This window comes from Bemisia tabaci, chromosome 6, assembly GCF_918797505.1.
Source record: "Bemisia tabaci chromosome 6, PGI_BMITA_v3".
NCBI classification, from domain to species: domain Eukaryota; kingdom Metazoa; phylum Arthropoda; class Insecta; order Hemiptera; family Aleyrodidae; genus Bemisia; species Bemisia tabaci.
The window spans coordinates 3,925,933-3,940,382 of record NC_092798.1 but is presented as its reverse complement, the minus strand read 5'-3'; the positions used below and the strand labels follow the sequence as shown (position 1 = coordinate 3,940,382).

At 41.1% G+C, this 14,450-nt stretch overlaps 1 protein-coding gene across 9 annotated transcripts in view; it reads left to right on the top strand.

The window, feature by feature from the left end:
* The window catches only part of LOC109040476 (WD repeat-containing protein 47), a 287,658-nt gene that overhangs the window by 232,790 nt on the left and 40,418 nt on the right, over positions 1-14,450 (top strand). The window lies entirely within an intron of this gene.

Genomic DNA, 14,450 nt, shown 5'->3' with positions numbered 1-14,450 from the left:
CCGGGGAAAGACGAATTGGGTGTTGACTCAGACCTCGAAGAAGAAGTGACTTTTAGCGAGGCCTTTCTCTTCATAGACCAACACCGCTGTACGTTTAGATTTCCAACTTTAATGTTCTTGGGCCTGGAGCGGCAGGTCGTTGACGCTCGGTCGACAGGACGGACCTGCCTCTGCTTGTTGCTACTCACTACTACAACTCGTCAAAGGGGTTCGCGCATGACGCATGGCCAACTCTTCCGGCTAGTAGTTGCTCCGTCGTAAACATGCCCCTTCTCTTGTCCCTGAATCACTCTCACTCCTGCTCTGATGTAACGCTCGCACGTGAAAAAGTTGACTGATTCGATTTAAGGAGGCGCCACTGCGCGTTCGTTGGCAAGGAGAAAAATTTGCTATTGGAGCAGTTGAGATTCCAATTAATAGTACTTCCCGAAGTATGTAGGATTCTCGTCGAGTCAACAGGAATTTCTTAGTTTCAAAACGGTATTTAAATGTTACTTTGAATGTCCTATCGCTTTGAAGAGATTTCCGGTTGACTTGGACAAAAATTCCCGATTCCCGTCCGGAGATTATTGACTGGTAAATCGACGGTGAAACTACCAGACTACGTATCTCGGTTTTCGGTGTTGCATACTTATTGTCTTCTTTATTTTTTAACCGGAATACCACTCAACGTCAAGTCTTGAAAACTCCCGCGATTTTTCTCTCTGTCCGAAGAAAACTGTGAGAATTTCAAGGAATGATATTGATTCGTTTTTCTTTACAAAAATAAAATGGGAGCGGATATTTTCGAACGCCGCCAACGAGGTACGTGGTCTGCTAGTTTCACCGTCGAAATGTTTCTCAGTGCAAGAAAATGTGCTTAATCAAAGATGAATCTACATTATAAAAGTTAGTCCCATCAAATACATGTTGCTCCAATACTGGTTCCTTTTCCAATTGTTGGCAAAAATAGAACCCTTACTTCTAAAGACTTATTTCAGTTGTTTCTCCTCAACAAATCTATTCTGTAAGCACTAAAATAAAACTGAACGTTCAAACACGTAATGTGAGTGAAGTTACCATTTTTCGCGACAAACCTGCAGCCCGATCCAAAGTTATCTTAACTCAGATTGAGTTTCAATAAAGAACATTTCAAAATTAACTCAGAGCCCAAATTATTTCAACAGTGCGCGTAGTTCCCTTCAGCTTATAGACTTGCAATTCGTCTCATCCAAAGTAGATTGACCCGATTCCTTTTTCTGTGCAAGTTTCTTGTTCGCCCCTGAATAATTGCAACGTGTCCGTAAACCAGGCCTACGCTCCTGAAGAGACAATGAAATGTAGAGGTAGGTCAGCGATCGTTTCCCTACGCAAATATTAGCCCCGATTGGAAGCCGATGCTACGGAACTATCCGAATGAGGGCTTTGTCGACTGCTAACCGTTGAGCGTCGAGGCCGTAATTATTGCAATAATTACAGAGATGACCGGGTCTTTCGGAGGGAAAACACAGCCTCAATAACCGAGTTTACGTCTCAATTGAAGCCGAAGTAGTGCGTTGGTCTAATCCGTTGACCTGTCAGTTTACTCGATTTCCCTGAGGCAGGTACATCTCAACAGGAACATCCCAGAGGGACTTCGCAACATGAGCCCTGTGTCCACTTTTCAAAATAGCGTCAAAACGGAAGCTCAACGTGAATCGATAAATACGATCTGTTCGCGATTGTTGATCAAAAAAGAGTCGCACCGTTCTAATTTGATTTGCAACACTCATCAATCGCATCAAATCCCGACTTATAGCCTCTTATCGTCGAAATCGATTCACCTTGAGCTTCCATTTTGACACCATTTTGACGAGTGGAGACAGCGCTATGCATTGTTTCCTTCATTGTTAATTTTCAATCAAAGATATCTCCGTATCACTAAATGTAATTATCGCTCATCAGTCATCACTCTGTTCATAGAATATTGTAGCAAAGTGATTTTGACACTATATGCTAAGATATCAAAACTTTGTCGGATGGAGTTTTGCGGTGGGTTCTTTACCTCGGCTATTCTATGACCCGTCGAAGAACGAGGATGGTCGTTGCCCGGTGCCCGTGCATAACCAACAAATCTTGTCAACACCATTTGAATAGCTGTCGTCGAATTTTCCTCGCATACCGTTCCGCTCATCATATTCTCAATGTTGCCGATCAACTGGACGTATTTCTATCGAACGGAAGTATGTGCATCAAGACATGAGCCGCGAGACCCATAAGAATATATGCGTAACAGGGCTCACGTCATAATGCACATATTTCCGTTTGACAGAAATGCGTCCCACTACAGGTTTCTCGTTTTCTCGTATTATCATTTTCTGATTTACCCTCAGTACATTTATTATTCTTGTGTTTTTGGATGCGGTCAGTGTTTGCGAAGGCGACGGAGGTATCCGTCAACAATGCCCACGTACAAAATTAGCGCTTATTCTTAGAATTTTTTCACTTTTAAACCATCATAACGAATACAGAAACTGGCTCACAATCGTACGTTGAAAATGACATTTTTAGGAGGAATCGAGAATTCGCACGGAAAAATTGTTTTGCTTCATCTGAGAGTGCTTAGTGAGCTGAGTTCGCAGTTTTTTTCCGCTGTGTAAAATTGTAGAAAAATTGATTTTAAAGTGAGAAAATATACCACCTTGTGACGTCATATGGCGGCATTTACCATTTAAACAAATCTATTTTAGGAGTTTAGATCGTTTGAGGGGCTTGAAGGACAAGATGCGTAAGTGCAGTTTTTGCTACTTCGAGAATTGCGTGTTTGAAGTTTTATGGCGTTTTATAGATCCTTATGGCGGAAAGAAAGTTCAAACTGACTTTTTGATACTCAAAGGCTGAAATTTTGGAGCGAATTTTTCACAGAATATGTCTTAAGATTAGTTTTGCTTGAAATCATCAATATCTCAATTTTTTCAGGAACTGCACTTATGCGCCTTGTCCTTCAAGTCCCTCATTTCGTCTTATCTCCTCCAATAATTGTTCAATTTAGGAACCAAGGATATTCTCGTACTGAGAGTTCTGTTAGTAGTTTCATCCTAAACATGAAACTCGCCAAGACACCTGCAAATTCTTCTTATGAAACAATTCTTCAAACATTTGATCTACTTACCGGTTAAGCGTTCCTTAAACGGTTATCCGGTCTTCTTATCAACGTCGCAGGTCAAGAATGACAAATGATCGTGAGAACAAAAGCCGTTTCTAAACGGAGCAAAGTGCGAAAGGCTGGCTTCATTTATCGTTCGTCAAGAGCATTTCAGCCGGGACAGAAATCTCCCGTGCTAAGGAAGAACGCCGTATGAACATTCGAGAGTTGCCAAATATCCTTCAATTAAATTTTTATTTTTGAAGAAAGTTATGAATATTTTCCCTTTACATTTTCAGAATCTTCAGGTGAAATTGCTAACAAAAACATCTGAGAAATTGGAAGGAAAATGTTCATAAGTTTACTGGGGAATTCGTGTTTTATCAAAAGAAATTTGGCAACGCCTAAGGTTCACACGGCGTTTTTCCTTAGCGCGGTAGAAATGAAGTCGATCGTCTGCGAGTGTTACAAATCACGTCAGACTTCACCGCGGCATTCGCGAGAAAACGGTCTCGGTTTTTTAAAAAGCGAAACAAAATTCCAGGGTTCACGGAGACAGAACTGAGAACTGTCTCTGCGCGCATGAGATGAGAGACCCCGTCTTCAGGCTGACTAAAGGCGTCCTATTCCGCCGTGAACCCTGAAGAGTTTAGGATTATATGGACAATGCGGCTCATCTCAAAGTGTAGTTACGCTCTTTTGTCAGCGCGGCAACGACTTGCGGAGTGATTAAAAATTCCATCTCTAGCGGGAGAATTCCGTGACAACCACAAAGTCGTCTCGGTTGGACTCATCGTCGCCCCTCTATCGTATCTCAATTTTAACGTGAGCCCTGTTTTACATATAGATCCATGCCTTCTAGGGCTCATGCGGAAATCGAGGCACGCCTTTACGCGAGAAAGGCGAGGTTTTGTCTTTCACCCGCGGACGGAAGACAATTTTTTCACCGCTCTACATTCACAAAAATCGGCATTTTAACGGCTCGAAAGTGCAAGGCGGAGAAAATGAAGCGGAGATTTACTTTTGGCGGCTGAAATAGGACCATTACGGGATTCCTTCCACCTGTGTGGCAACAAATATTCGAGGTTTTGTCTCGAGGAAAGTGCGTTTTGACTGCATTATGCAATGCAGAACCACTTTCTCAGGCTCATCTACATAAAGGCACGTATCTACATGATGAGGAAGTTGGCGACTTTTATGGCAGTCTGCAAAATAAGGACCTAAGTTCAAAAAATGTATTTAATGTAGAAACTTTGCGTCGAAACGAATTTTATTAATTTTTTCTAAGCTGTAGAACAGTCGAATTCCACAGTTTTCGGTCATAAGAACTAACTAAGGTTCCTGTGATCAAAAAATTCAGTTACTTAAACGGAAAAGCTTCTGTGTTTAATATAAATTCCAGGTTCTAGGATCTGCCTCCGAACTTTTTTTTCTCAGTGTACGAGCCACTAAATGGACCACATTTTGCGATAAGGAACTAAAATTTCTGGCCGTTTTAGAAAAATCGTATATGTGACATTCATGCCATTTTGCAGATTAGTGTTTTTATCAATGAGTTAAATATTTTCGTCCCGCATTGCAAAATGTAGTCCAATTGAATTGACTCATGCGAAAACGTCCGTTGTCCAATATACAGGATTTCATGACACTGTAGTGGTTTCTTTTGCCCCACGATACTGATGAATAAGATCGATCTCTTTTGTAAACGTCTAATTACACTCAGGGGATTTTTTTATTATTTTTTTTAATTCCCAACGTCTTAAACCATCTTGCGTCTTCCAGTTTCAACGGAATTGTCTACTCAAATTTGAAACACTGTAATGGACATCGGATGTTTTCGCATACGTCGCTTCAATTATTGTAAGGGTCCGTCCGATATCCACTCAGATCGGAAATCGTAATTGGCAAATCCGAAACAATTATTACTATATATTTGCGCCAAGAACCAGTCGTGAATATTCCACTCTCGTTTCAGTTTTTTTCTCCACTATTCCCATGCTTCCTGTCCCTTCTTTCGACAAGTAAATCATCGCTCCTCTGACGAGAGAGCGTATCTAACAGTGGCCTGGTGTGAATTTTGATGGATTGATTGTTATGCCATTTAGATTATGGTAAAGAATCGAATATTAAGGTGTCCGCTGCGTACACCTTGCTTATCGATACTTTTCCATAGGTTCAAATGGCACAACAATCGATATATCTCAATTCACGCCACGCTACTGGTATATAAATTTCCAGTGGCGTGGCGTGCTTTGCGATATATCGATTGTTATGCCATTTAAACCCATGGAAAAGGATTGATAAACAGGGTGTTCGCAGCGAACACCTTAATAATCGATTCTTTACCATAGGTTTAAATGGCATACCAATCGATATATCGCAATTCACGCCACGCCACTGTAAATTTCCTCTTGAGCCCTGTTCTCCGTATATCTCTATACTTTCCAGAGCTCATCTTGAAATAGAGGTACGTCCTCACGCGAGAGGAGCAACGAAATCAGCAACGGATGCAAGGCTGCGACGGCCAGTAATTAGTCGAATGAGCGGTTGTCAAACATGTCTCTCGCGCCGTAACAGGAGCTTGTTCCGAGACGAAAGTGAGAGCTATCACTCATCCGAGGTATTTTTTTCTTTTCGCGGATTTGTATTCACTAATTCGCATTCACAAACGAAATACCTCGGAGATCCCGCGATGGGAGGCAGCCTCCAACGGTGTAAAAGTTACTTTCGGGGATCGTCGCTATTTTCGCCTAATGATGACTGATGAGAAACGTGTCCAGTAATTTGTCTTCGAAAAAGACCCAGGCTGATAAATTGACTCGGCAAACTCCTCGACGAGACTTTCATCAGTCTTCGTTAGGCGGAGATGAGTGTTGCTGGTCGTAGTTCATAGCAACCTCAAGTGAGCCCGGCATATTGCGAGGGCAAGGTCGTTTTCATTCCGGAGGAAAATTGAAGTGAAATTCCACAACTGGATGTATTCATGTTGAATAGAACTCTGTGAAAACGAATACAATCAAAAGGAGCTAAGTGCTCAGGGTTTCGTACGTATCCAACTTCCAAGTAGGGAAATCGCATATTGTTAAATATGAAGAGCACTTAATTATACTTTTCCGCCGACTCAGAGATTTAAACGCAAGAGTAGAAAAGTTGGATGGGGCAAAACGCGTGATACAACTATTTCGACTCTCAAGTCGTTGAAATTGCATACCTACAAAGTGAAGGAGAACATGATAACTTTTCCGCTGACTCAGAGACTTAAACGCAAGACTAGAAAAGTTGGATGGGGCAAAACATGTGATACAACTATTTCGACTTCCAAGTCGGTAAAATTGCATATCCACAAATTGAAGGAGAACATGGTCTCTTTTCCGCCGACTCAGAGACTTGTACGCAGGAGTAGAAAAATTGGATGGGGGTGAGAGGCGTGATACAAGTATTTTGACTCCCTAGAAGATAAAATCGCACTTTCACAACAGAAACAGAACATTGTGTTCTTTATCGACCGTATTTAGCGATAAGGAATATACAAAATTTGGCTCAGTTTAGAAACAGCGTAAGTATGTACCATTAGTTTCCCTATGCATGTTAGTGTTTTTCCGGATAAACCAGAAATTGGATCCAAGAGCCTTTCTTTCATTGAGATCTCTGAAACATTTCTCACAGAAAGTGCATCCATGTTATTCCTCATCGAAAACGGAGGCGTGGCGTGCTTTGCAATGGAAACCTATGGAAAAGGATCGATAAACAGGGTGTTCGCAACCGCAACGAACACCTTATTAATCGATTCTTTACTCTAGCCTCAAATAGGGAAATATCGACAATCGATCACTTGGACGTATTTCTACCAAACAGACCTATGTGGAGGTGAGAAATATGGGGTGTGCTCGTTAGTTCTCTTTGCGTAAGAGTGAATGAGAATAATAAAGCGCCAGTGACGTCAGCGGTGACAGATTCGGGATCAGGGTCGACGTGTGCGGCTCGTGCGGAGTCTTTAACTCATGAGCCCTGTTCACAACGCTCTTTTGCCATGCCCGCGGCTCATGAATCCCGCATTCAATTGGCACATAGGTCTGTTTGATAGAATGTAATATCCCGCTTTTCCAATTCTTCAAAAGGAATCACGCCCTCTTTTACATTGTTTCTTATGCAGCTTCCTAGAGCACACCCCATATTTCTCACCTGCACATAGTTCTGTTTGATAGAAATACGTCCACTTGTGCTTCGCCATTGAATTTTTTTCGAAAAGTTCAGAAAACATCAATAAATATTTTCTCAAAATCATCAATTTGTCAAGGAGAAGTCCAAGAAAACTCATCCTCTTGGTCTCGTCTTATTGGATCGCCCGAAGCCTCAACGTGAAGGAAAGTCGCCTTCGACTCATCAATGAACGATCAAAGGCGTGACCGTAAACGACCGGTCCCTCACCCGTGCGCTACACTCACTACAACTCCAGTTCCACACGATGCTTCGATTTCCTGCTCGGGGTCGCCTATTCGAGTCGCCCGCCGCCCGCTGAAAGTGAAAACTTTGACAAAATGCCAGCCGATTCCTCGACACGGGCCGGCTTCGTGCCCGGGCAGATTATCGCCCCGGCTGCGAAGTCTTCTCACTCTCGGCCCGGGCCCCTCCCCCGGAACCCCCGGGCGCCCGCCCCGGTGGCAGCGCGTACGGATTTACGAGGGCTCATTAAGCTGGACTCCGTCGCACAGTGAAGCGAGCCGATGGAAGACGTCGGACATGATTTGGACGTATTTCTATCAAACGGAACTATGTGCATTTAGACATGAGCCCTGAGACTCATAAGAAATCATGCATAACAGGGCTCACGTCATATTGCATATAGTCCCGTTTGACGGAAATACGTCCATTTGGTAAGCTTATAATTTCTCAGGGAAAAAAAATAAAAACATATTGGATCTAGAGTCCAGAGCCAGACTCTTGAAAACATTGACAAGAAAAGATACTCTTGATTCAATCAAATTTAAGCTTAAATCAAAAAGAAATCCGCGTAAATTTCTTGATTAAGAACGACTTGGTTCTTGATTTTAGCTTAGATCTGATTGAATCAAGAGTATTTTTTCTTGTCGATGTTTTTCAGAGTCTGGACTCTAGATCCAGTGTGTTTTTTTTCCAGTGTTCCTGAATATGGAATGGAGGGGTTTAAAAGATTTACTGATTTTCTCAGAAAATTCCCCTGTAAAAGCACCTCTATAAATCCATAGTGTGACAAATTATACGCAAAAATTAGCGCTTTTAGCAACAAATTTCATATTCTACCTCTCCGGAAGGCTTATCCGGAGACATCGGGCATCATTTGGAAAGCTTATATCATTGTTAATACGAAACGTGGAGGTTTGAAAGTGCATTCATTGGTCTTCTCATAAAATTCCCTTCAGGAAACATTTCTTAAAACTTACATTGTAACGAAATAAACGCCAAAATTTTCGTCTTTAGCCAAAAATTTCATGTTTTACCTCTCCGAAAGGCTTATCCGCGGAGACATTGAGCATAATTTAGAAAGCTTTTGTCTTCGTTAATACAAAACATAGAGGTTTAAAAACGGTTTTATCGGTTTTCTCGTAAAATTTTCTCCGAAAAACATCCCTTAAAATCTATATTGTGCCGAACTGAACGCCAAAATTTGCGTTTTTAGCATAGCATTTCTTATTCTACCTCTCCAAAAGGCTTATTCCATTGTGCGTCGCTAACTTGCGTGATGTGCTCTCGCAGAGCAGATTTATGGGCCTCGATTGTTTCAGCACTGATATCATCATATTACTGACAAAAAAGCATTTCTGTAACATTACAACATGAGCCCCATAGTCCATATAGTTCAATGGTTTCTAGGGCTCACGTAAAAATGGAGTTACGTCTGTTTGTTGACGATATCCCGTTTGTGGACGGAGTGACGTAATGCGGGCAACGGTGGCTGGATTAATGTCCGCGTTATGGACCCAATAGCGAGCAAGAACCGCGTAACTCGCACGTGGATAGGATTTGACAAATGCGGTTTTGCCGGATCTGGCGAAATAGAGGAAGGTTTTCCGCCTTGTAGACTCGTTTTGTAGGAGGTGTTTACTGTTGCCTCGACTTGTACCCGTCGCATTAAAGCGAAAGCTTTGGTGTGGATGTATGATGAATCGCGGAATTGCATGGAGGATGGCTTCTTCGAATGAGGTGTCGATCTATTGTCGTTATAAAAGCTATCTTCTCGTAGCGTGTACAGTGGTATTTTAGAAACCTATCCCATCACTATGTTCCTTGTACGATGGAACTTGTTTTGGGGAATCAGTATTTGGGTGTTCCACTTTTCCAAAAGTAGCGGAAAGTCCCTCTAAACCTGGTTTTCCTGGTGATATCTGACATCAGTATCCCCCACAAAAAATTTGAACTTGATTTGGCAATTTTTGAACCTACCGGTAGAGCGGTGAAAATTGCCGAGAATGATCTTTTTTTGCGATTTTACCTCTCTCCTCCGAAAGTCCCTCTGCAATGCACATTGCACACTCGATTGTCGACGAAAAGTGGTACTTGGTGTCCAGCAGATCTTATCATCGATTACCTCTTCACAGGATACAACTATCTATTCACAATTGGATGGAATTTTGCAAAAACGAACCAAGAGCATTTCAACGTTGCTAGAATTGTGCAATTGACATTTTTTGCAATACAATTACTGAAATCACGCAAAAAATTGGATTTTCTGAGGTAATTTTCGTCATACATTTATAGTTTATTGACAGTAAAGATGAATATTGTTTAAATGATAGGTTTATATTTGCAAGGTGAACCAAAGTTGCACAATCTTAGCGACATTGGAAAGCTCTTGGTTTCTTTTTGCAAAATGCAATCCAATTCTGTTACCAGCATAATGGTCACATGGATTACATTTTGCAATAAGGAACCACTATCTTTGTCTCTTCCATAAAAGCACCTTTCTGCATAGGGAATCCAGTGACATAGGTATGCTGTTTCTAAAATGAGCTAGAAATAATGGTTCCACATTGCAAAATGCAGTCCAAATATGACTCCAGCTACAAGATATATTTTTAAAATTTAAAAAGAAAATTCCTGAAATAATAAACGAAGTATATATGCAATTGGATTGCATTTTGCAAAAAGGAACCACTAGCATATTGCAATGTTGCTAAGATTGTGCAACTTCTTTTTTCTTGGAGGAAAAACCCGATTATCCATCAATAGTTTCTATTTTACTCGCTAAAAACTGTAAATTTAAGACAAAAACTACCATCTAAATTTCATAGTTTTTCACGATTTCTCGCAATTTTATTGCAAAAGATGAAGTTGCACAATCTTAGCATCATTACAATGCTAGTGGTTCCTTTTTGCAAAATGCAATCCAATTGATGTATCATTCCTTCCGATTTCAGTATAAGTTTATCCATACTGTTCATTCCCTTTTGATATTCTTGACGACGCGACGTCCAGAGTTGGCCCGAAAAATAACAATGGACAACCGCACATCCCACGTTGCGTATACCTGCCCGGCACTTTTCCGTTGTCATTTCCCTTCCTTTTGCTCATCCCGAGCCCCCCCCCCCCCCTAATTCCCCCCTCGGTTTTCCTACCCATTGTTACTTCTCGTGAATGGCATGACGTGCGTTATGCTCTTACTGGCCCATCCGTGAGGTATTCGCGTAAACTGCTAGGTTGTCACTCTCCCTCCACTCGTGTAAATAATAGAGCTCGTCTATTCATAAAAACTTTATAATGCACAAATTCGTTTTCGGCAGATGATCAAGCATAACATATTGTTGTGTTTCGAACATGATGCACGTAGTGGGAAATATAGCATGAAAAATAGGATGTTTTGTTTCGAGTCAAATCTCGTCATGTTCAGAGGTATCATTTGCAAGGATTTGTCAAAGCAGAACCACACGCAGCGACGGTTTGAGACTTAAATGGTAAAACCAGGGAATTGTCAGGGAATTTTAATTTTGCACGATTTTTTTTTTTTTTCTTTTTGCATTTTTGAAAAGTGAACCGGGTAGTAGGAAGATTTGGAAAATTCCTACTATTTGTGGTAGGGTACACGGACTTTATGTCCACTTTTTTACGTCCGCAGACTTTTCGTCCACAATTTTTACGTCCACAGTTCTAAAGCCCACACTATTGTTAAGTCCATTACTTAAACGTCCACTAAGTTAAGTCCACAAATGTAAAGTCCACTAAAATCAAATTCGAGCGTTATATATAAGGCCGTGTATAAAATTATATTGACGATATCGAAATGAGAAAATTAAGAGAGAATGAGGTATTGTTATCGTAACTCATATTTTAAATGAAATGTTAATTTCCTCTTTTGGTCCATCTTTTCAAATTGTCTTTGGTAAATACTTGGTTTCATTTCTATCCTTGAAATTTCCGATGTAAAATATGCCTTAAATGTACATTTTTTTTTTAAAATGAAATTGATTACTTCATTTTAAAAACATTTACATTTTTAAAACGTGGTAAATATTTGTAAAACCTTTTCCAAGCAATGGCATCGATATGAATCTCAATGAGCCGTAGTTGCGATGGGAGAAACTATACAAAAATTAATAATAGAGGAAAAAAACTAAGAAGCACGCAATTTTTTGTTTTTAACGTATTTGTACATCGACCTTCTTGAGTCAAATACATCCAATTTTGAGCTTTTAGTTGCGCTTACACCAAGCTGCAGCACAGTAAAAGCCCAAAACATAAAAGAATAAATTCGAATGCTTTGGAAATCATTAAAGTTGACACGGAACCACTATTATATTTACAAAAAACACATTATAATTTCCCGTAGTACATATTTCTTTTTCATCAGTTTAAAAGGTAATAATCAATGCAGAGAGTGCAAACATTTCAAAATCATGAGTTGAAAAACGCTGACTCCGCGAGTTAAAATATTAGAGCCTAACACAGAGCGGAGCGGCGTGTTAGCAGCGCAGATCGCGCACTGGCGCCTACAAACCTAACGGGATACTTCACGCATTGCGCAACGCGTGAAGTATCCCGTTAGGTTTGTAGGCGCCTGTGCGCGTGTCACGCTGGTTGCCTGCCGCGTCGCAAAGCTTTAAGCAACTGTTTCGCGTCAGAGGCGTTGCACAGTATCCTATAAGATTGAAGGCGCACGAAATAACTAGTCAAAGAGGACTTTCATTTTTGACTGCATCTGTTACTGAAAAATGTTTAATTTGGCATTGGAGCGTTTGTTTGGCTCCCGCTTTGGTTTTCATCTTATCATATCCGTACACTGTACACATGAACATTTGTTTTTATCTGCTCCTAGAGTCTGTTCTCTTTCATGACTTGATTCATGTATGAAATGTTTTTAAGAAATAAGGTAGTAGTAGCAGTATGCATTTATTTTTGAGGTGGTTCCTGTCATTTAAATGAGAAGAGAAAAATGTGGACATAACATGTCCACAATTTGGACAATTTTGGGCGTATTCATAGTTCGACATTAAATCACGTGGACTTAATAAAGACTGGACTTAATGTTTAGTGGACATAAATAGCGGTGGACATTTATTCAATGGACGAAAAGTAGGTGGACATAAAGTCCTGGAAGCTGTGGTAGTGCCCCAATAAATCAGGTTAAAAACCCAACTGTTGCGGTACTACCCCAATTGGACGTATTTCTATCAAACGGAACTATGTGCATTATGACGTGAGCCCTGTTCTGATGGGTCTCATCAAGGGATCATTTCTAATGCGCATAGTTCCGTTTGGCAGAAATACGTCTAATTTGAGTTGCGGGACTACCACAATGGGACGCATTCCTGTCAAACGGAACTATGTGCATCATGACGTGAGTTGTTTTATGCACGTATGCTTACGGGTCTCAAGGCTCATGGCTTAATGCACATAGGTCTATTCGATAGAAATATGTCCAGTTAGCTGGAAATATCCGTATTATCCAACAAATTGTGGTAGCACTACAATTTTAGGGGATAATCCCGAACTTGTTTTTTTCCGTGAGGATTTCAGTTTCCACCCTAGTAGTATGCCATGCCTGTGTCCTCGTGCTTTCGTCTTCTTTGCCGTTTTGGTGTAAAAGAAGGAAAATAAAATAAAAGATGCCTATGACTCCAAAAACAACTTTTCTGCAACAAAATGGAAGTTTCATTTCTTTCCGAATTGAGCGATTTTTGAAGGAAGACGCTCAATCAGCAGGTACGCGTTTTTTTGTTTGTTTTTGTTCACTGGAAAAAAAAAAAACACACACACACATTGGATCTAGAGTCCAGACTCTTGAAAACATTGACAAGAAAAAGGACTCTTGATTCAATCAGATTTAAGCTCAAATCAAAAGGAAATCCGCTCAAATTAAGAGGCTTGGTTCTTGATTTAAGCTCAAATCTGATTGAATCAGGAGTATTTTTTCTTGTCGATGTTTTTAAGAGTCTGGACTCCAGATCCAACGTGTTTTTTTTCCAGTGTTTTCAATCAAAAGTCCCTTCGGAGATAGCGAGGTCCCGACTGGAACTGAGGACAGCGACATCACCGCAATTTCATAATTTCCCTCTCCCCCCGACCCCAGCCTCCGTTGCTTTTCATCCCGATCATGATGCGCGTCCTCATCTTTTCTTTACCCAACGACGACCCCCCCCCCCCCTCACTGCCCCCTCCCCCGCGGGACGTTCCGGCAGCTCCGCTCGGATGATCTTATTTTCCTAATCCTTTCATAACAATCCATATTGTTGCATGACTCAGCCTCGTTATCCGCCGTCCGCGGCCCCGGCCGCTCGCGACATTTTTTCATCGGACCATCCTCCTCTTCCGCCCGCCCGCCCGCCCCCCCCCCCCCCCGACTTCGCGTGGCTATTGTCATTCGGCCCCCGCACACGGAGGAAAAACTTCGGTTCGGGTGACTGAAGTTCTTGGGCAGAAAAACCAGACTTCACTGGAAAAAAAAAAAAAAAAAACACATTGGATCCAGCGTCCAGACTCTTAAAAACATCGACAAGAAAAAATACTCTTGATTCAATCAGATTTAAGCTTAAATCAAGAACCAAGCCTTTTAATTCGAGCGGATTTCCTTTTGATTTAAGCTCATGGTTAGCGAAGTTTTTTTTAGCTGTACAGAGACTCTTATTCTCTATCGGAGACTTCGGATGTCCGAACCGGAGTTTGGTTTCAATGCTTGGAACATTTTTGTTCCCACGAACCTAAGTCCGGTCCTGCCACATAGAACATTAAAAAGGAAGAAGTAGAAAAATTCTATGTGTTTCGATTTTTCATTTGTTTATTAATATTCTGGGTTTCATTCTGCATGTGTTTCCTAACTGTTCTCATTTTGTGTTTTCTGGAGATCCCTGGCTCTGTTGACTATGCGTCTAGTAAATTT